Source organism: Pinus tabuliformis, chromosome 2_2 (assembly GCF_031772625.1).
Source record: "Pinus tabuliformis cultivar Carrire ecotype Pingquan chromosome 2_2, CPIR1, whole genome shotgun sequence".
Lineage (NCBI taxonomy): Eukaryota > Viridiplantae > Streptophyta > Pinopsida > Pinales > Pinaceae > Pinus > Pinus tabuliformis.
In genome coordinates, this window is record NC_142300.1 from 282,384,996 (window position 1) to 282,402,297 (window position 17,302).

General features: G+C 33.8%; 2 pseudogenes; both read right to left on the reverse strand.

Moving 5' to 3' along the window:
- Positions 1-3,458: 3,458 nt before the first annotated feature.
- LOC149192420 (uncharacterized) lies at positions 3,459-6,105 on the reverse strand (annotated as a pseudogene).
- Positions 6,106-6,215: 110 nt separating this feature from the next.
- On the reverse strand, positions 6,216-6,960 carry LOC149192421 (uncharacterized; annotated as a pseudogene).
- Positions 6,961-17,302: the final 10,342 nt, after the last annotated feature.

Here is a 17,302-nt window from a genome sequence, read left to right on the forward strand (position 1 = left end):
TGAAATTAGGAGTTACAACCTTTCATTCACCTTAATATTCAAGAATAGGTTTTATTTAAGTGAATCCTATTGGCCAAATACCATATTTATAAAAGAGGTATGGTAAATTAATAAAAATATAAATAAATGAGAGGTATGGTAAATAAATAAAACATTTTTTATATTTACTCCATAAGTCACCTTATATACATGCAAGGATGTAAACAAATAAAAATATAAACAAAGTGGAGGTATGGTAAATAAATAAAACCTCTTTTTATACTTACTCAAAAGGTATGGTAAATAAATAAAAATATAAATAAACTAGAGGTATGGTAAATAAATAAAAACTCTTTTTATATTTAGTCCATAACTCTCTTTCTATTTATGAAGGCTCAAAAGAGAGGTTTTATTTAAGTGAATCCTATGGGCCAAATACCATATTTGTAAAAAAGGTATGGTAAATTTAAAAAAATATAAATAAACGAGAGTATGGTAAATAAATAAAACATTTTTTTTATATTTACTCCATAAGTCACCTTATATTTAAGGACACTCAAAAAATGCATTATATTTAGGTGAAACCTATGGGAAAAATACTATGGGCCAAATACCATGGGCTAGATTATTATTAATACCATGCAAAAAAACATTATTAACCCTAATATTAGTATTAATAAAAATAAAAATGACACATGGTATTGACCCATGGTATTCACGTGGAATGTAGCCTATTTAAAGGGGGAATTAAACCAGCATAGATCCATCTTTACTGTGGATCTACTAAGCGCCCAGAGGGATCAAATATGGTGATATGCAAACTAGCATAGAGTGAAAAAATATTTGATCCCTCTTGGGGCTTGGTGGATCAAGAGTAAAAATGGATGTTGTAATTTAATTTATGTTAAACATTTTAATTTAGTTAAAATAAAAATCAATTATTAATTTTTATAAATTACTAATAGTAATTTTTAAGCTCCAGGTTTATGATAACCCATGGTAATACCATGGTATTGATGTGAGCATAGACTATTTAAAGGGGAAATTCTATCATCTTAGATCCATCTTAATTCTGGGTCTACCAAGTGCTCAGAGGGATAAATAGATTTCATCCCTCTAAGAGTGGTAGATGTGGAGTTGACGGATATATGTTGGTTTTTATGATAACGAAGATATTAAATAGTAGATGTGGAGTTGACGGATGTATGTTGCTTTTTATGATAATGAAGATATTAAATAGACTTAGGAAAATATATTGTAAAAACATCTTAAGGTGAATGGTTAAAGCTACATTTAGTCACTTCACAAAATTTAGTAAAAAATACCAATATCTCCATTAATATTGGTTTTTTTTTATTTAACAAAAAAATTCAAAACAATGAAAGCTTATCACTCTTTCTGCATCACCCTCGCAGAAGATTTCCCGCCATTTTTCAAACATTCTCAGATATCTTCATGAAAAAGTTTAGGTATTGAGGTTGGATTAGTTGTTTGAAAAATAAGCTAGTTTGTACAACCTTTCATTTTCTGTGCTATTCTTAGTTTGTCCTAATGATCTGTAGGGTTTGGAGCCACTGCACCATATTTTCCTAAAAGGTGGAGATTGTTCACCAAAAAGGAAATTAATCTACATGTTACAAGGCTGTTAAAAAATGTGAGGCGTATGAGGGTAGTGAATTATGCTAATAATCAATTTAGATTGGGAGAGACGTAATTAAATTTTATTATTTAATTGAAGATTTCCAATTAAAATAATAATAAATCTACATTTATATATCCATATATTGACTGGAAGGCTTCTCATGATGGTCACTTCTTTCAATTAGATCCCCTTCAAGCCTTTGGTATACCTAATACTTATATAATATAGTTGGGGCTTGCTACTTGTTGGCGTGTTGGGGTAAACAAACTTGATGTGTTTTTTTTTATCTCCCAGTTGGAGTCTATGGAATAAGAAAAAATTTTGATAACTTGAAAAAAGCGGTAGCTTGACAAAATTTGTAGAGAAAAGATTAATCTCTCCTACCTTGACAAATCTCATGGTCCATATCAACACCTACAAGAACTTTGTTGTGGAATATTATCAAAACTAATAGAAGGATATGAAAGAGTGTATTGTAAGAACCTTGTCAAACATGACCACTGAAACATGGAACATTGTCTGTAGGAAGAGAAAATTATGTTTCTTTCTTCCAAACATGTATGTTAGTATATTACAGTTTAATGAATATGTTTTCTTATTATCATATATGGTTTCATACTTTAACAAAACATTCGCCAAGACTTCATAATGTTTTATTATTCAGTAAAAGATTTGCCAAGATCTTACAAGATTTTATAATTAAGTGAAAGATTCTCCATCACTGTACAAGATAATATAATATGGTGAGAGATTTGCCAAAAAAATTATATATACATATTATATTATTGATAAAATCGCTTCCCTTTTTTCCTATGTATCATGGGGATTACCCCATTTATTGTCAATATAAATTTAGGGTGGTTCTTAAAATTTTCCCTGTTACTAACACAATTTATTGCATAGAGAATCCACACATAGGTGTGATAATGTGGGAAAACTTCACAAAAACTCCTCCAATCAATATGAACAGTCGTTAACTTCCTCTACTAACGCATTTTATAGCATTGGTTCGAGGAAAAATTTATCTCCTTCAAAGAGAATTCATACACAGGTATGATACTGTGGGAAAACTTCACCAGGACATCCTCCAGAAGAGACATTTCAACATGAGTCTTATTACCATATCTTTGACATTTCTCAACTATCCGGATCCTATGTTTTTTCTATATGGATGTCTTTGTGAAAATATCTACTAGTAATTAATAACCTTCCAAAATGATGTGAAGAAACTTGGGAATGTTTTAATGTTCTCTATGAAACTCAACTCTTTTCCAAGATTATGGGAAGAAACTTTGGAATGTTTAAATGATTACCATAAAAGTTAACTCTCTCAGACTAGTGAATCATATCTTACGGGAAGAAACTTTGGAATGTTTAAATGATTACCATGAAAGTCAACTCTCTCAGACTAGTGGATAATATATTGACAAAGTTCATTACAAAGATTACTAAGTTCTTCAATTCTCATCAATATGCTTAAGCCCTTCAATTTTTATTGATATGCAAATATACAAAACCATAAGTTAGAAAACAGGAATGAAGCTACACATATCTATTTATTTCCAAGAATTTGAAATGGATCCACCAAGCTACATTGCAATGTTGTAAGACTTCAGAATAGCTTTTGTTCATCAATATATTCAATAATGCTCAAGAGTGAAGTAAACATATACAAGTTCACTGTTCATAATTGTGCATCTATATATATATATATATATATATATATATATATATATATATCTAAATGAAAGAGGACAACAACTCTGACTATGGATCAGTTGACATAATTATGTGTTGTGCAATGATCTCAGAGGTCAATTATTAAGATGCAGTAATATCAGACTACTCTAATCGCGCTATTGAGGCTTCCATTGGAATTTAGACTTGTATTTCTTGAAGGAAGTGCAATGCTAAGACTCAAATCTGTATTTTCCCCACAGTGTACAGGCATACTAGCAACCATTGTCTTCATTCCATTTTCTTTACTTGAACTAGCATTACTAGATGTCATCAACTCCAATTCTGGCCATAGCGACAACTGAAACTTCTGTGGTGCACTACTTGGCTATGGGGTTTTTCCTTGGCAGGTGCATCAGTAGTACTCGACATACTAGATGTATCTTCTTTTGAGTTCATGAGACGATAATGGGTTGCTTTCTCTTCAAGAACTGGTTCCACTGGTTGCAGGGATCTTCCTAGAGATAAAGTTGGAGAAACACCAAATGAATATAGTTCTAAATTAGGTGATACCCCCAAAGCCGAATGATTTGGTGAAAATTCATAAAGGTTTCCTAATGAGTCTTCTCTGTGAAGCGAGCTTGTGACCTGCAACAGAAGAAAATTAGTTAAAATAGAAATTTCCTTTCCATAATAAAACACAATGGTTAGTTCCAGATCTGAGGGCCAAGATGAATGAATGAATGATCAGATATTGATATGGGAATCATGAGGACACATATCAAAGAGACTGTATCAACGTTTTCTTTTATTAAGATTGATCTGCCTTAGAAAATACTTCTGGGCATGGTTGGCTACTTGTGTAGGTGTTCTGGTCGTCACAAAATTCTTGGATATCCCTCTCCGGTCACCCTTCCCAAGCTTCTCCAGTCCATACAAGGACATCTTGTGCTCTTCCTCCAACCATGGAACACCTGCACATTTACACCCATATCTAGTTAACAAAAAAGTAAAGAAACCAAATGAAAAGAACATAAACTAAAGCTTTATCATCTCATTACTGTACTGATAGAAGTACTTTACAGATAGTTTGGGGATTACATGCCTCATTTCTGGCAAACTATGCTAGAATTTGACAAAATATTAAAGACAGTTCCGTAGATCCATTCATTTTTTTAAGGTTTTGGGTCGATTCAAAAATGGCAGGACAGAGTTCCCCATTGGTAGAACTCGAACAGCCATGGAATCATGATTTAGATATTTAAAAAACTCACTAGTGCAGGATTTATTGCATAAAAAGAAGCAAGGTGCTTTATACTAGTGGCTAAGCAGAAAAGCAAGAGAGGAGTATTAATGTTGAACTTAATCCAATATAGAGTTATGCCATAGTCTAGATAGTTTATAACATCACATAAAAAATAACCACAGGTCACAGAACCTCACAGGGCATAGCAGAGTCAAAGATGGTCCACAAGGTATGGCACAGAAACTGTCACTGATATTAAAGACCAGAGTGAACGAGGATGTTATCACATTAATCTAGGACTTGCAACTAAAGCCAACTTCTGGACTGACAAATTTTTTTATACAAATAATGCTCTACAAACCATGTGTCTCACAATTATTACATGCAAGGGTAATACTTTCAGAGCCCAACAAGGTGTTTTATAGCCTGATTTACACCTAAAGTGGGGACTATTGCACATAGAGAAGCAAATCCCTTTGTAACCATCAAGGCTATTGAAAGAAGAGAAGAGAGGTGCTTTGCAGCCTGGTTATTGTCGAAGAGAAGCCAGAGCTTTAGAGCCCATGTGGGAGTTGGGAAATCCATAACAATGGATTAAGAGGATGAATTGAGTGTCAGCTAGGTTGTGGTTTAGCAGTTCCATCACTGACCCAAAGTTTGTTCCCAAAGGAATGGTACCTTGGGACATTTCATTTAACCTCTAACTTGGGAATCCTCTCTTCTGGTAGTTGGATAGCAGGATTGAAGGGAAATTAGTCCCAAACTCTGGCCAAAAAAATATAGTGTTACTGTAAATAATAACAAAAAAGAGGATCCATGAGTATACTGCACATGGACATTAATACATGGGATGCATTGGGCAATTTGAATATGGACTTCAATACAGAGGATATATAGGGCACAATGAATATGGACAGTAATACTGAGCATTTAAACCAGGAAACCTTTGGGCACATTGAATAGAGACATTATTACAGATCATTTAAACTTGGAGTATGCATCTAGGTTGCTAAGCAGAGTTCAAACAAAAATGACTATGGAATCTGAGATATGCAACCTTAAGGACCATATCAAACCAGAGGCCATATAGGTTTGTGATGTGTTGGTTGTAATCAAACAATAACACAGCCACAAAACCCGACTGATGAAACCAAGCCATCAATCAATCACAACAAATCCAAATCTACCAAAGGCCAACAAATACTACCGGTGAGATTGAGAATTGAAGGAAGAATTTTGGCTTCCAAGGATGTGGTTTGACCCCACACGCACCTTTCTTCCTCTCGCGTGCATTGTTGGAAGAATGAACAAATCCATCAGACAAATACCCATCCTGATCTGCAGATCCACATTCGCTTGTCCCAGAACAATGATTGACATTGTAAAGTGAATGGTAATGGCCAAGATTTCCCATACTTAGTATCGGTTCTGAGAAAGAAGTGAATTTTGTCTGCCCATCTAACCGTGTTGCATCGCGAGTCTTTTTTTTATTTGCAATCCATTTTATAAATATATATAGATATATATGTCCAACAAGAACAAGTACCCACAACAACCTCATGATAATTTCCCTTTAGAAAGACATCAATCCATTTTGACAATCAATAGATCTTGGCAGAAACTGAAGAAAAAGGTGAAGAATACAACAATCATTTCAATGGCTACAAAATTCTACCTAAAGACATAATACAAACGAAATAAATCTCCACTGTACAAATACTCGGTGAGGGTTTGCTTCGGTAAAGGGTTTCCATGATCTTGTTTTGCCTTGGTATAACATGTGTAGTAAAAGAGGGCTAGAATCAAAGTAAATACAATGAAAGCGGCTTCGACAGCAAATACCCCCTTTTTCAGCGTCTCACAAGACAGGTCACCCATACCAAATCTACCCCTCTATTTTGATGGTAGGAATTTCTCACCGCCTCTGCTATGAAGCACACCTCGGAAATCAAGAATGTTATCCAACAAATAAAGAATAATATGATCTCCCATGTGCGAGATCCGCCAGGTTTGAGAACACTTTAGCAGCACAGGCACCTAGTGAAGGCTAGGAAAAGAGACTAACTCACTAGAAGAAACAAAAACGCCCCGAATCTAGGCGAGCCATATTTGCCATGCTATTGGGCCATTAATGAAGGGCGGGTGTATATGCCCACCATTCGATTTCGGCCTTAGCAAAATCGAACAGTGGGCATATACACCCGCCGTTCATTAATGACCCGATAGCATGGGATTTATTGGTCCCCCCGAATCTATACCAAGTACATATGTTTGAATTGTACACGCAGAAAGTTGCCTCATTGTACTCGCCGGGAGTCACGAATCCAGTGCTCCTCCTGTGCTCTGCAGCCACTACGACGCTAAAAGCAATGAGATCAAAAATGAAGATGATGAACATAAGCACCTTTGACGCCATTGTTGTTTGCTTATTGGCATAACCTGGGATTATTGGCATAACCTGGGATGAAGATGATTGGATAGATACCTCTTGCCTTCTTCCTTGTCGCGAGTCTTATAACTAAATTTGTAACTAATATCGGTCGAATGAATCGGATGGCTCAAATTATTTTAATCATCTAACACCTAAATCAAGGGCACACGAATGTACACGTAATCTGAGAGGAGAGTTCTTTTTAGAGGGAAATGCCTTACAACGTAACAAGCACTTCTCTACACTTGTATGGCACGTCCAATTCATTAGGTCTATAAAAAATCCATATGGGTTAATATTAATAAATATTTGAGTATGTTATTTAAATAGGATTAAATAATGATGAATTAATTATTAACCAACATAGATCCATCTTAATTACGGATCTAACATGAGCGGAGAGAGATCAAATTTCTTCACGTGCAATTTTTTTTAGAGTGCAAAATAGGATGTGTTATTTTTCATTGTTTAAATTGTATTTTTGAATGCTAAATAAAATATATATATATAGGACTAAATAAAAAATTTAATCATAAAAACTTTTTTTTTTCATAAAAACTTGTATATATCTATATCTATATATATATATATATATATATATATATATATATATTTTTTTTTTTTTTTCTATATATAGATATATATATCTTCAAATAGTTTATTTAAATCTTTTGTTGAAATATTTTTGAAAAGTATAAGGTTTAAATGTATGATTCACACATTTTTTTACTTCTAATTTCTATACAACATATTATTTTTTTAATTTTAGCCGACATTATTTTTCTATTTAGAACATACTTTTTATTTATTTATTTTATTTCAAAGAGGCACACATGGATAGATAAATTTACACATCCCTTCATACTAGGTTGTAGAATAAGCCTCTAGGCTCAATAACTTAATTTGAAATGTGATTCATAATTTAAATAATTATTTTATAAAAAATAGAAATTAAATAAAATGTTTTGAAATTATATTATATAAATTAATTTGTCCAAATTTTAAATCCACAAAAGTTTAATATACAGAAGTAAACTATATAGTTGGTTTTTAGTGCAATTTAAGTAAACCTAATGATTAACCACCATTGAAAATTCAAATATTGAAATCTAAAAGAAAAGAAAATATCTATATTTATATAAACTGATTTAATTATAATTTATAAATCCAAACAATTTAATACTTAATTAAATAGCTAATTTTATATATATTTAAAATATTTTTCTATAATATATATATATATATATATATAATTTAAAAATATAAATAAAAAATTATAGTAGGAAAAATTATTCTATATATTATTAATAAATTTAATCATCCTCAAACACTTTTTCATTAAAATATTAATATTAATCATCTACCTTGAAACAGATTCTACTATTTTTCCAAGCATTATTATAAACAATTTTTTTTTTAAATATGTATCAAGATTTAAAAAAGAAACAAAACGAAACGTAAAACTTAAACACTTGTAAGCGTTCGATAGTTAGCCTCTGATAGCTTAATAGTTGCCTGTTCCAAATCAAACTTTTAGTATGATACTAATTTACGTACAATGTCAGGCGTTGTGATACTAATTTACGTACAATGTCAGGCGTTGTGATACTAATTTACGTACTAAACTTACGTACAAGTTTAGTTAGTTTGCGTAAAATGTGAGGCATATATATATATATATATATTTTATATCTTTAGAAATAGGGTTGTAATTATAAAATTAATTTTTAAAATTTAAAATTTAAATAGAATTTATAAATAATTTTTATATTTATATTGAATGTGTTCTTAGGATGGATTTGGTTGGGCAGATTTCACCAATAAGATTTGTATATTTTCGTTCTCCTCTCTCCAAATAAAAAATCGAGTGTCATTGCTAGGAAGTGTGTTGCACTATAAAGTTTTTTAAATCTCATTTTAAATGAGAAAAAAAAAATTTAATCTCTAAATTTTGAGATATTTTGATTTTTCATTGGTTTTTAAATTAATTTATCATAAAATTAAGTTTTATTGGGTTTTGAAAAATAAATCTATAAAAATATTAGAATAATAATTTATATTTTTTATATTTAAATGTTTTAAAATCAATTTATAATAAAAAATTAATATTTATTATACAAAATTTTAATATATATTATTAATATATAAGTATTTTTGACACGTGGCACTGCAACCATCATGGAATTCGTTGGGAAGTGCCATGTCGTTTAAAGTTTTCTAAATCTCATCCTAAATGAAAAAAGAAAGATTCTAATCTCTAAATTTTGAGATATTTTGATTTTTCATTGATTTTTAAATTAATTTATTATAAAATTAAGTTTTATTGGGTTTTGAAAAATAAATCTATAAAAATATTAGAATAATATATATATATATATATATATATATATATATATATATATATATATGATGATGATGATGATGATGATGATGGTTAACGTCCACTGAGACTAAACTTTGATCTATCGGACCTAAAAAAACAAATTATTTAGTTTGATTTAAGATTTCATTCCTACGCTCAAAAAGCTTGGAGAGAAGCCTCCTGAGCTCACTATAATTTTGACATCGTAAAAGGCTAGGAAGGTCAGTGTTGTGACAAAGATTATGAAACTGAGATCTAATGTGGTTGTACGTGGGGCACTCTAAGAGGAAGTGGTTTTCATCCTCGATGTTCCTATTCTCACAGAGATGGCAGATCCTTTCCATCCATGGTGTTTTAGAAACTGCCCAACGACCTGTTTCACTATGGAGCTCATGAGAGTTTGTTCTAATCTTCACTATATTAATTTTCTTCTTTGAGCTAGTTAAAACAGAGAGATACTTTTGATCTTCTAGGGTGGGGTTGATGACCTTCTTATAATAACTTAATTTTCTTTTAGCTGCTAAATCTTTCTCACACCACATTTTTCTTTGAACTTAGAAGTAACAATATTTTTAATGTTATTAATGTTTTGCAATGCATCATTCTCGTTGATCTCCCAATGGTTTAACTAGGCCCTCGTGTCTTTATACCACCCCCGCTTGAGCCTTAGGTGGTTTTGGCTGGAATTTAAAGCTAGCTTAGGAAGTCTATGATCTCCTATGTTATTGAGTTTGTGCTTGTACAACAGAAGCCTAGTCATAGCTAGGCTCTCGATAGGGGAAAGACCTACTTCTATAAGGAGAATAGGATAGGGTGTATTGCTTTTAATTTTCAGGTTATATGTTATAAAACGCTTTTGGATTTGCTCAATCTTTCTCCAGGATTCTCTAGAGATGCTGCAACCCCAGACCTCACATCCATATAAGATAACAGGAGTGACTAAAGTTTCAAAGAGGAACTTCTTTTTATCCCAAATTATGAGGTTTGCCGTTTTACAATTATTTTCAAGTCCAAAATAAGCTTTCCACCCCCCAATAATCCTTTTCTCAATGCTATAGTTCCAGTTGAGTTTGTGATGAATATCAATTCCTAGGTACTTGTAAGAATACACTTCCTCCAAGTTATTAGCGTCATACATAAAGTTAGTTTAAGTGTCCTTCTTGGATTTGATAATCATAACTTTTTTTTTGTCAGTGTTAACAGTCATACCCATGGTAGAGCATAAATCCTTAAGAAGCCTAAGTTGCTTATCAAGATCAGATGGGCACCTTGTGAGAAGAACAATATCGTTAGCATAGAGAAGAAGGATGATGACTATCCCAGCTAAGATCGTGCCAACACATCCTGCTTCCTCTAAATAACCTTCAAGCTTGTCGATGTAAATGCAAAATAGGGTAGGGGAGAGGGGGCAACCTTGTTTAACTCTGATATTACATTTAATATCTTTCAACCACCCCTCGTTGCTTTTTAGCTTGGCAATTACATTCTCGTATAACCTTATAGCGGTAGCTCTCAACTCGAAAGGAACCTTTAGCTCTTCTAATCTATTCCAAAGGTTGTTTCTAGGAACCGTATCGAAAGCCTTTCTAAAGTCCACAAAGCAACAAAAGAGATTGGATTTATCATTATGAAATTCCTCCACAATGATCCTAAGTGTAACGAGGTGGTCTGTTGTTGAGTGATGCCTTCTAAAATCCGCTTGGCCTTTAGCGCGCTTACCTTCACTTTCAAGCCATATGCTCAACTTCTTTTCCAAAATAATATCGTATAACTTGGCTAAGAGAGGGCTGATCATAATTGTCCGATAATTAGAGGGGTTATTTGTATCCCCACTTTTAAAAATAGGGATAATGAGGCTTTGAGTCCATGGTTTAGGGAACCCTTGCTTGACTGCTTGATTGAAAAGATTGTGGATGTGGGGGATGAGGACAAGACTTCCAATTTTTAAAATTTCTGCCTGGTAACCTTCAATGTCCTTAGCTTTCCCATTTACTAGGTGTTTAATCTCAAAATCAATGTCTTCTAATGAGAAAACTTCTTTCGTTGTGAGCAGGGTTTTAAAGTTATCCATGACATTTGGAGATTCATAAAGATTTTTAAGATAGGAATTCCAATCATGTAAAGCAATTTATTATTATCTTTAGTTTTCCTAGTCAGAATTTGTCTCCAAAATTTCTTAGGAGCTACCTTAGAGAGGTGTAAGAGATTCTCTAGTATTTTACGAATGTACTGCCTCTTTTTCCTTTTAGTTAGGGCTTTGTATATTTTTATCTTACCCATTTTAAGGGATTCATCAACAACTTCCTTAATTGCTCTCCTCGCACTTTTATAATCTTTGTCATACCATGGGTTGGTTTTGCTATTTCCTTTATTATTTGAAACTTCAATTGAGAACTTGTTAATAGAATATGAGAGAGTTGTAGTAAAATTATATATATATTTAAATATTTTAAATTCAATTTATAATAATAAAAAAAATTTAATATTTATTATACAAAATTTTAATATATATTTATTAATATATAAGTATTTTTTATTATTTTATTATGATTATACTGTATTATTATATCGTAAAAGAGGGAACAAAAAGATTTAGCAACAACTAAGAACAACTACGCAAAGATGTGATGGAACAGCTAGAGTGTAAGGACATATTTAATTCTTGTAGATTAATCATGGAATAATGTCACTTTTGTGCCGCCTTATTTTAATCAATTTGATGGATTGGATGTGTCTTTAATATATCAAAGCATTGGCCAAAATCAATGTCATTGGTGTTGCTTTTACCTGAAGAATTCAAGGATTGATAGTTTTATTTGCAAGCCCAAGCTTGAGATCACAGACGGTGTGCTTGGGATTTCACAGGCATGACCTAGAAATTGGTTGGTGAATTCAAGATTGTCTACTTTAGAAGATAACTCCTATTCCAAAAAAAATTATGTAATTGCAGTCACCATAGGTGAGATGTGCTACCCATTTCACTTAATTTTTTTTTTTTTCTTCTAAAAGGACTTTTATATTATCATGGTTCCCATATTTACAAAACTTAGAACCTAGAAGTTCAAAACTAGCACATAAATGAACTTAACGAGAAAATGATTAATGAAATTAGATTGTTTTTCCTAGAAGAGTGTCCCTCTTTCCACCTCTGGAAGAGTGTCACTCTACTCCAGTTCCACCTCCTCTGTTGCCATTCCCATTCCTCTTGCTCTAACACTGGATTGTACCGAAGGAACTGACAATGATGTCTTTTTGAATACCAAAAATGTCTTCTTCAATCCTAATAGCAACCTAATTCTCTTCAACTAAAGTGTAAGGAAATATTTAATTCTTATAGATTAATCATGGAGTAATTCCACTTTTATTTCACCTTCTTTTAATCAATTTGATGGATTTGATGTGCTTGTAATCTATCAAAGATTTGGCCAAAATCAATGCCATTGGTGTTCCTTTTACCGCAAAATGGCAAATTATGGGGACTTGGATGGTGATTTGAAGCATTCAGGCACTGATAGTTTTATTTGCAATCCCAAGCTGGAGATCACAGGCGGTGTGCTTGGGATTTCACAGGCACTACCAAGAAATTGGTTGGTGAATTCAAGATTGTCTACTTTAGAAAATAACGCCTATTCTAAAAAAAAATGTAATTGCAGTCACCACAAGTGAGATTTGCTATCCATTACACTTAAATTTCTTTTGTTTATTCTAAAAGGAATTTTATATTATCGTGGTTCCTATATTTACAAAACATAGAACCTAGAAGTTCAAAACAAGCATAAAAATTAACTTAGCGAGAAAATGATTAATGAAATTAAGTTTTTCTTGGAAGAGTGCCTCTCTTTCCACCTCTGGAAGGGCATCACTCTACACCATTTCCACCTCCTCTATTTTCATTTCCATTCCTCTTGCTCCGAAGGAATTGACAATGATGTCTTTTTTAATACAGAAAATGTCTTCTTTAATCCTAATAGCACCCTAATTCTGCTCAACAATCATTAAAATCTAACAGGTGGAGTCCTCTTCAGAGATTTGTATGCCCATTTCTAACGTCTTTGAGTGGCTTTAGATATCTATCATCTACATATTCTTATCGAGAAGCAATTTTGTTGCACTCATAGAAACGATTAACAATGCTTGCATTGGAGTGAGTGGCAAGATAATCTTCCCAAATATTCTATTCCTTCGATGTACTTTGCACCTTTAGAGGCATTTGCTAGTTTAAATTTAAGTGCAAGTCAATTTAAAAAAAAAATAAATAAATAAATTGATCATATACTCACAATACGTTGTTGAAAACAAGTTTTTGTTTCTATCACTATTCTATATTTAAAATAAAAAAATTCTTTAAAATTTGAAAATAGTAGAAATTTGTATGTTTTAATAAATCAAATAATTTGAAAAGTAAAAATAAGTAACAACACTCACAAGTGAACAATATTAAAATTGGAAAAATAAAACTAAACATAAACTAAATAACCTCTAAAATTGGAAAAATAAAACTAAGCATAAACTAAATAACCTCTGATTCACATGTAAGAATTTTTTTCAAATTGAAATTTTAGATATTTTTAAATCAATCCTTTTTTTGTGTAAGCTTGGTAGATCCCTTTTTCTATTAATATTTCATGAGAATAAGTTTGATTTCTACAAAATTGCAGGTGGCCTCAACCTGCCCGCAGGAAACCAGGTCTGTTGGCCACCTGTCTGCATCAAACACTGTCCAAAATTTAAAAAGAGTTTTTCTAACCATCCATGCTACATTGGCAACTTTATCAACTATATAATTCTTGCTAAAAAAGTAAATGCTAGTTGTCATATAGACAAAATTATACTGGCTGGTTTGCTTCATTCATCTGAAGAATCAACAGGGGCTGGGGCTTTCGCACTTGAACCCGAAACTTCACTTCTCATCATATTTTGAAGACTCTGTTCGATCTTGTTCACAGTGAGGTTGTTGTTATACAACTACATTTGGACATATTGTATCTCCCTTTGCAGGTCCTTCATACTTGGCTTGGTTGGTCTTGTTAGCACTCCAAGAAACTCTCCTAGGTTGTAGCTCGGAGATGCTTGGTAACATATAAATCTTCAATATTGTCCTTTGAACTATTGGAATGGATTGGGGTTTGGATCAAGTTAGGTGATTGTTTCAACTCCGTTTTCACTCAAGACATGCATGAACACCCTTAGCTTGACAAGGCTTTCGACCACTAATGCTCAATAGTTTATAGATTCAATGAATAGATGGAGAATCCTGACGCTACCAACAAATACATACATAGACACATATGAATGGCTAGCTACAGAAAGTAAATGAAGCTTGCAAATCTAATTTATCAACGCAGAGATAAGATGACAATTATCTGGCATTAGATACAGAATAAAACATGAATAACCTATTCAAGTGCAAGCTTAGAACAAAGGAGAAGATGGCAATTGAACATGTAACATCAAAAGAAGCTTGTATTACTGGAATGAAGATGTGACGTTGGGAGGAACAGAGTATCCACAGTCCCTAAAAGTTGAACCTTTATTCCTTCGAAATTTTAGCCACTTATAGGCTTTGTACAATACTCTCGAACTCTCTGAGGCTCAAGATGTCTTAATCTATCCCCTCTATCTTCTAACTACTTGATGCCATAACTAGACAAACATGAGCTCAGAGAGCTCTATTTCTAACAAACACGGTAATCAAATTCTGGTAATTTCGCCGCATTGTCAGGTGGCTCGCTCGTGCCAATGATGTTCCATGATCATTTTTGTTGGTTTAGCTGCATAATGTTGTTGATTTTCCCCTTTCGGCCGTGCATTCTGTTATTTCAGTTCAACTGTCTGACTGTCAAAAATACTTACAAAGCCAACAAATTTCCTCCCCGAGTGACTAGTGGGAAGTGGGGTACGGGGGTCATTGGATTGGGAGGAATGGGCAGAGGAGATCAATCATCGGAGGCTTGAAGTCATGGCAAGAGCGGAATAAGTCCGAGCCGTCAGATCTTAGATGGGTAGATTGAACGGCTATCGGCGGAGGAGGTGCTCGAAGGAGAACTCCCGGGAGCGGTTTACTCAAGCGGGAATGGTTTATATCGGGCGGTCATCAGGCAGTAAGTGGTAAAGGTTAGAGCCCGCCTAATTCCATTCATCGGGTGCCATGTAGCAGCGGAGGAGAGAGAGGAAACCGCTTTATCAGGCAGGTATCCCTCTCTCTTGTTGCCCCAACGATATGCGCGATAGCCGTTAGATCTAGTGGAAATGATCCAACGGTGGTGATTGATTGAAGCAGGTGAGCGTATAACATTGGTCAGATGAAGTGTGGACCGTATGGGAACCTCTCCACGACAGCAGAATAGACAATTTTCCTCCTTTAGTCTTCAAAATAGCAGCATTGCACCTTAGGGCTAACACTGGCTCCTTCTGGGGATGAAAGCCTCTCTTTGAGGTTTCAAGAACTGCAAACTACTATCTTCCAGTAATAACCAAAACAAACTTATCTCCTAGAGTTCCATTGGGCATGGAGTTTATTTTCATAGAAAACAAAACCTGAAAAAACCTATTACAATATTAGGGCTTTAAAGCCTCATATGAAGTAAAGTTTCAAAAAGCACCCATTGACTGGGCCATCAAAAACACGTCCCCCCTCCAAATTGTGCAGAATGAAAGTATTTTTCATCTAAAATTGAGCAATGACAATCGGTCCCGTCCATAAAGCATCAAATTTACTATGGTTGCCCTTCTTTTCCTTCAATGCATCCCATTTGAGAACCCAGTCACCAACCTGAAAACTGTCCATTTTTGCCTTTCTATCAAAGGTTTCTTTGATCTTCTTTTGATGAATTCTTGACTTCTCAACCAGTTGTTCTCTGATCTATTGTAATTCAACCAAGTTACTCATTCTCCTCGCCATGTCATTTTCTTCATCTTGTTCTTCTTGCAAGAATTTGGCCACAAGGAGAATCAGCTGGATAGGAAAAACAGCATCAGCGCCATAAACCAGCTTAAATGGAGAATTTCCTATGGACTTCTTGTTGGTAACTATGTCAGCCCACAGTGAAAACTTCAACTTGGAATCCCAGTTCTTTTTGTTGTCCTCCAACGGTTTTTTGATTATCCTTACAAGAGTCTTGTTAGATGATTCTGCCCAGCCATTTCCTTGAGGATAATATGAGGTAGAATGCACCAATTGAATGCCCATGGATTCACACATGTCCACCAATTATTCTACCCTGAAAGCTGCTGCATTATCAGTCACTAGTTTGGGTGGGCAACCAAATCTAGTGAAAATATTATCATTCAAGAACTTTATGATAACCTGATGATTAGCATTTTTAGTGGGTATAGCCTCAATCCATTTGGTGAAATAATCAGTGGCTACCAATATCCATTTGTGTTGGCCACTGGAATGTGGATTGATCTCACCTATGAAGTCCAAGGCCCACTGCTGGAAGGGACCATTGGCGTGTACTGGCTTCAAGGGCAGAGATTTTAGTTGTTGTATTCCTTTAAACCTTTGACATTTGTCACAAGACTTCACAAAAGAAAACACATCAGAGAACAGAGTAGGCAAATAATACCCCGCTCTTAGGATCTTGTGGGCTGTGGTTTTTCAATAATGATGCCCTCCATAGATGCTAGAATGGAACTGGCGCATGACTTCCACAAATTGTCCTTTGTCTAGACATCCCAAGAGGATCCCCGATGGGTCTCTCTAATAAAGTAGGTTTTTATTAATACATAATTTGGCTGATCTGAGCTTAATGGCCCAGGCTTGACTTGAGCTATGCCCTAGAGGAACTTCTAGCTTCTGCAAAAAATGAACTACACTGGAATACCATTCACAGGTGGCTAGATTTTTAGCCAAAGACTGATTCTGCTCTTGCTCTTCTGCTGCTTCCTTTGTCTGCTCACGACCTGAATTTGAACCCATGCAATTGATGTCTAACAAACTATAATTTTCCTCATCCATAAGCT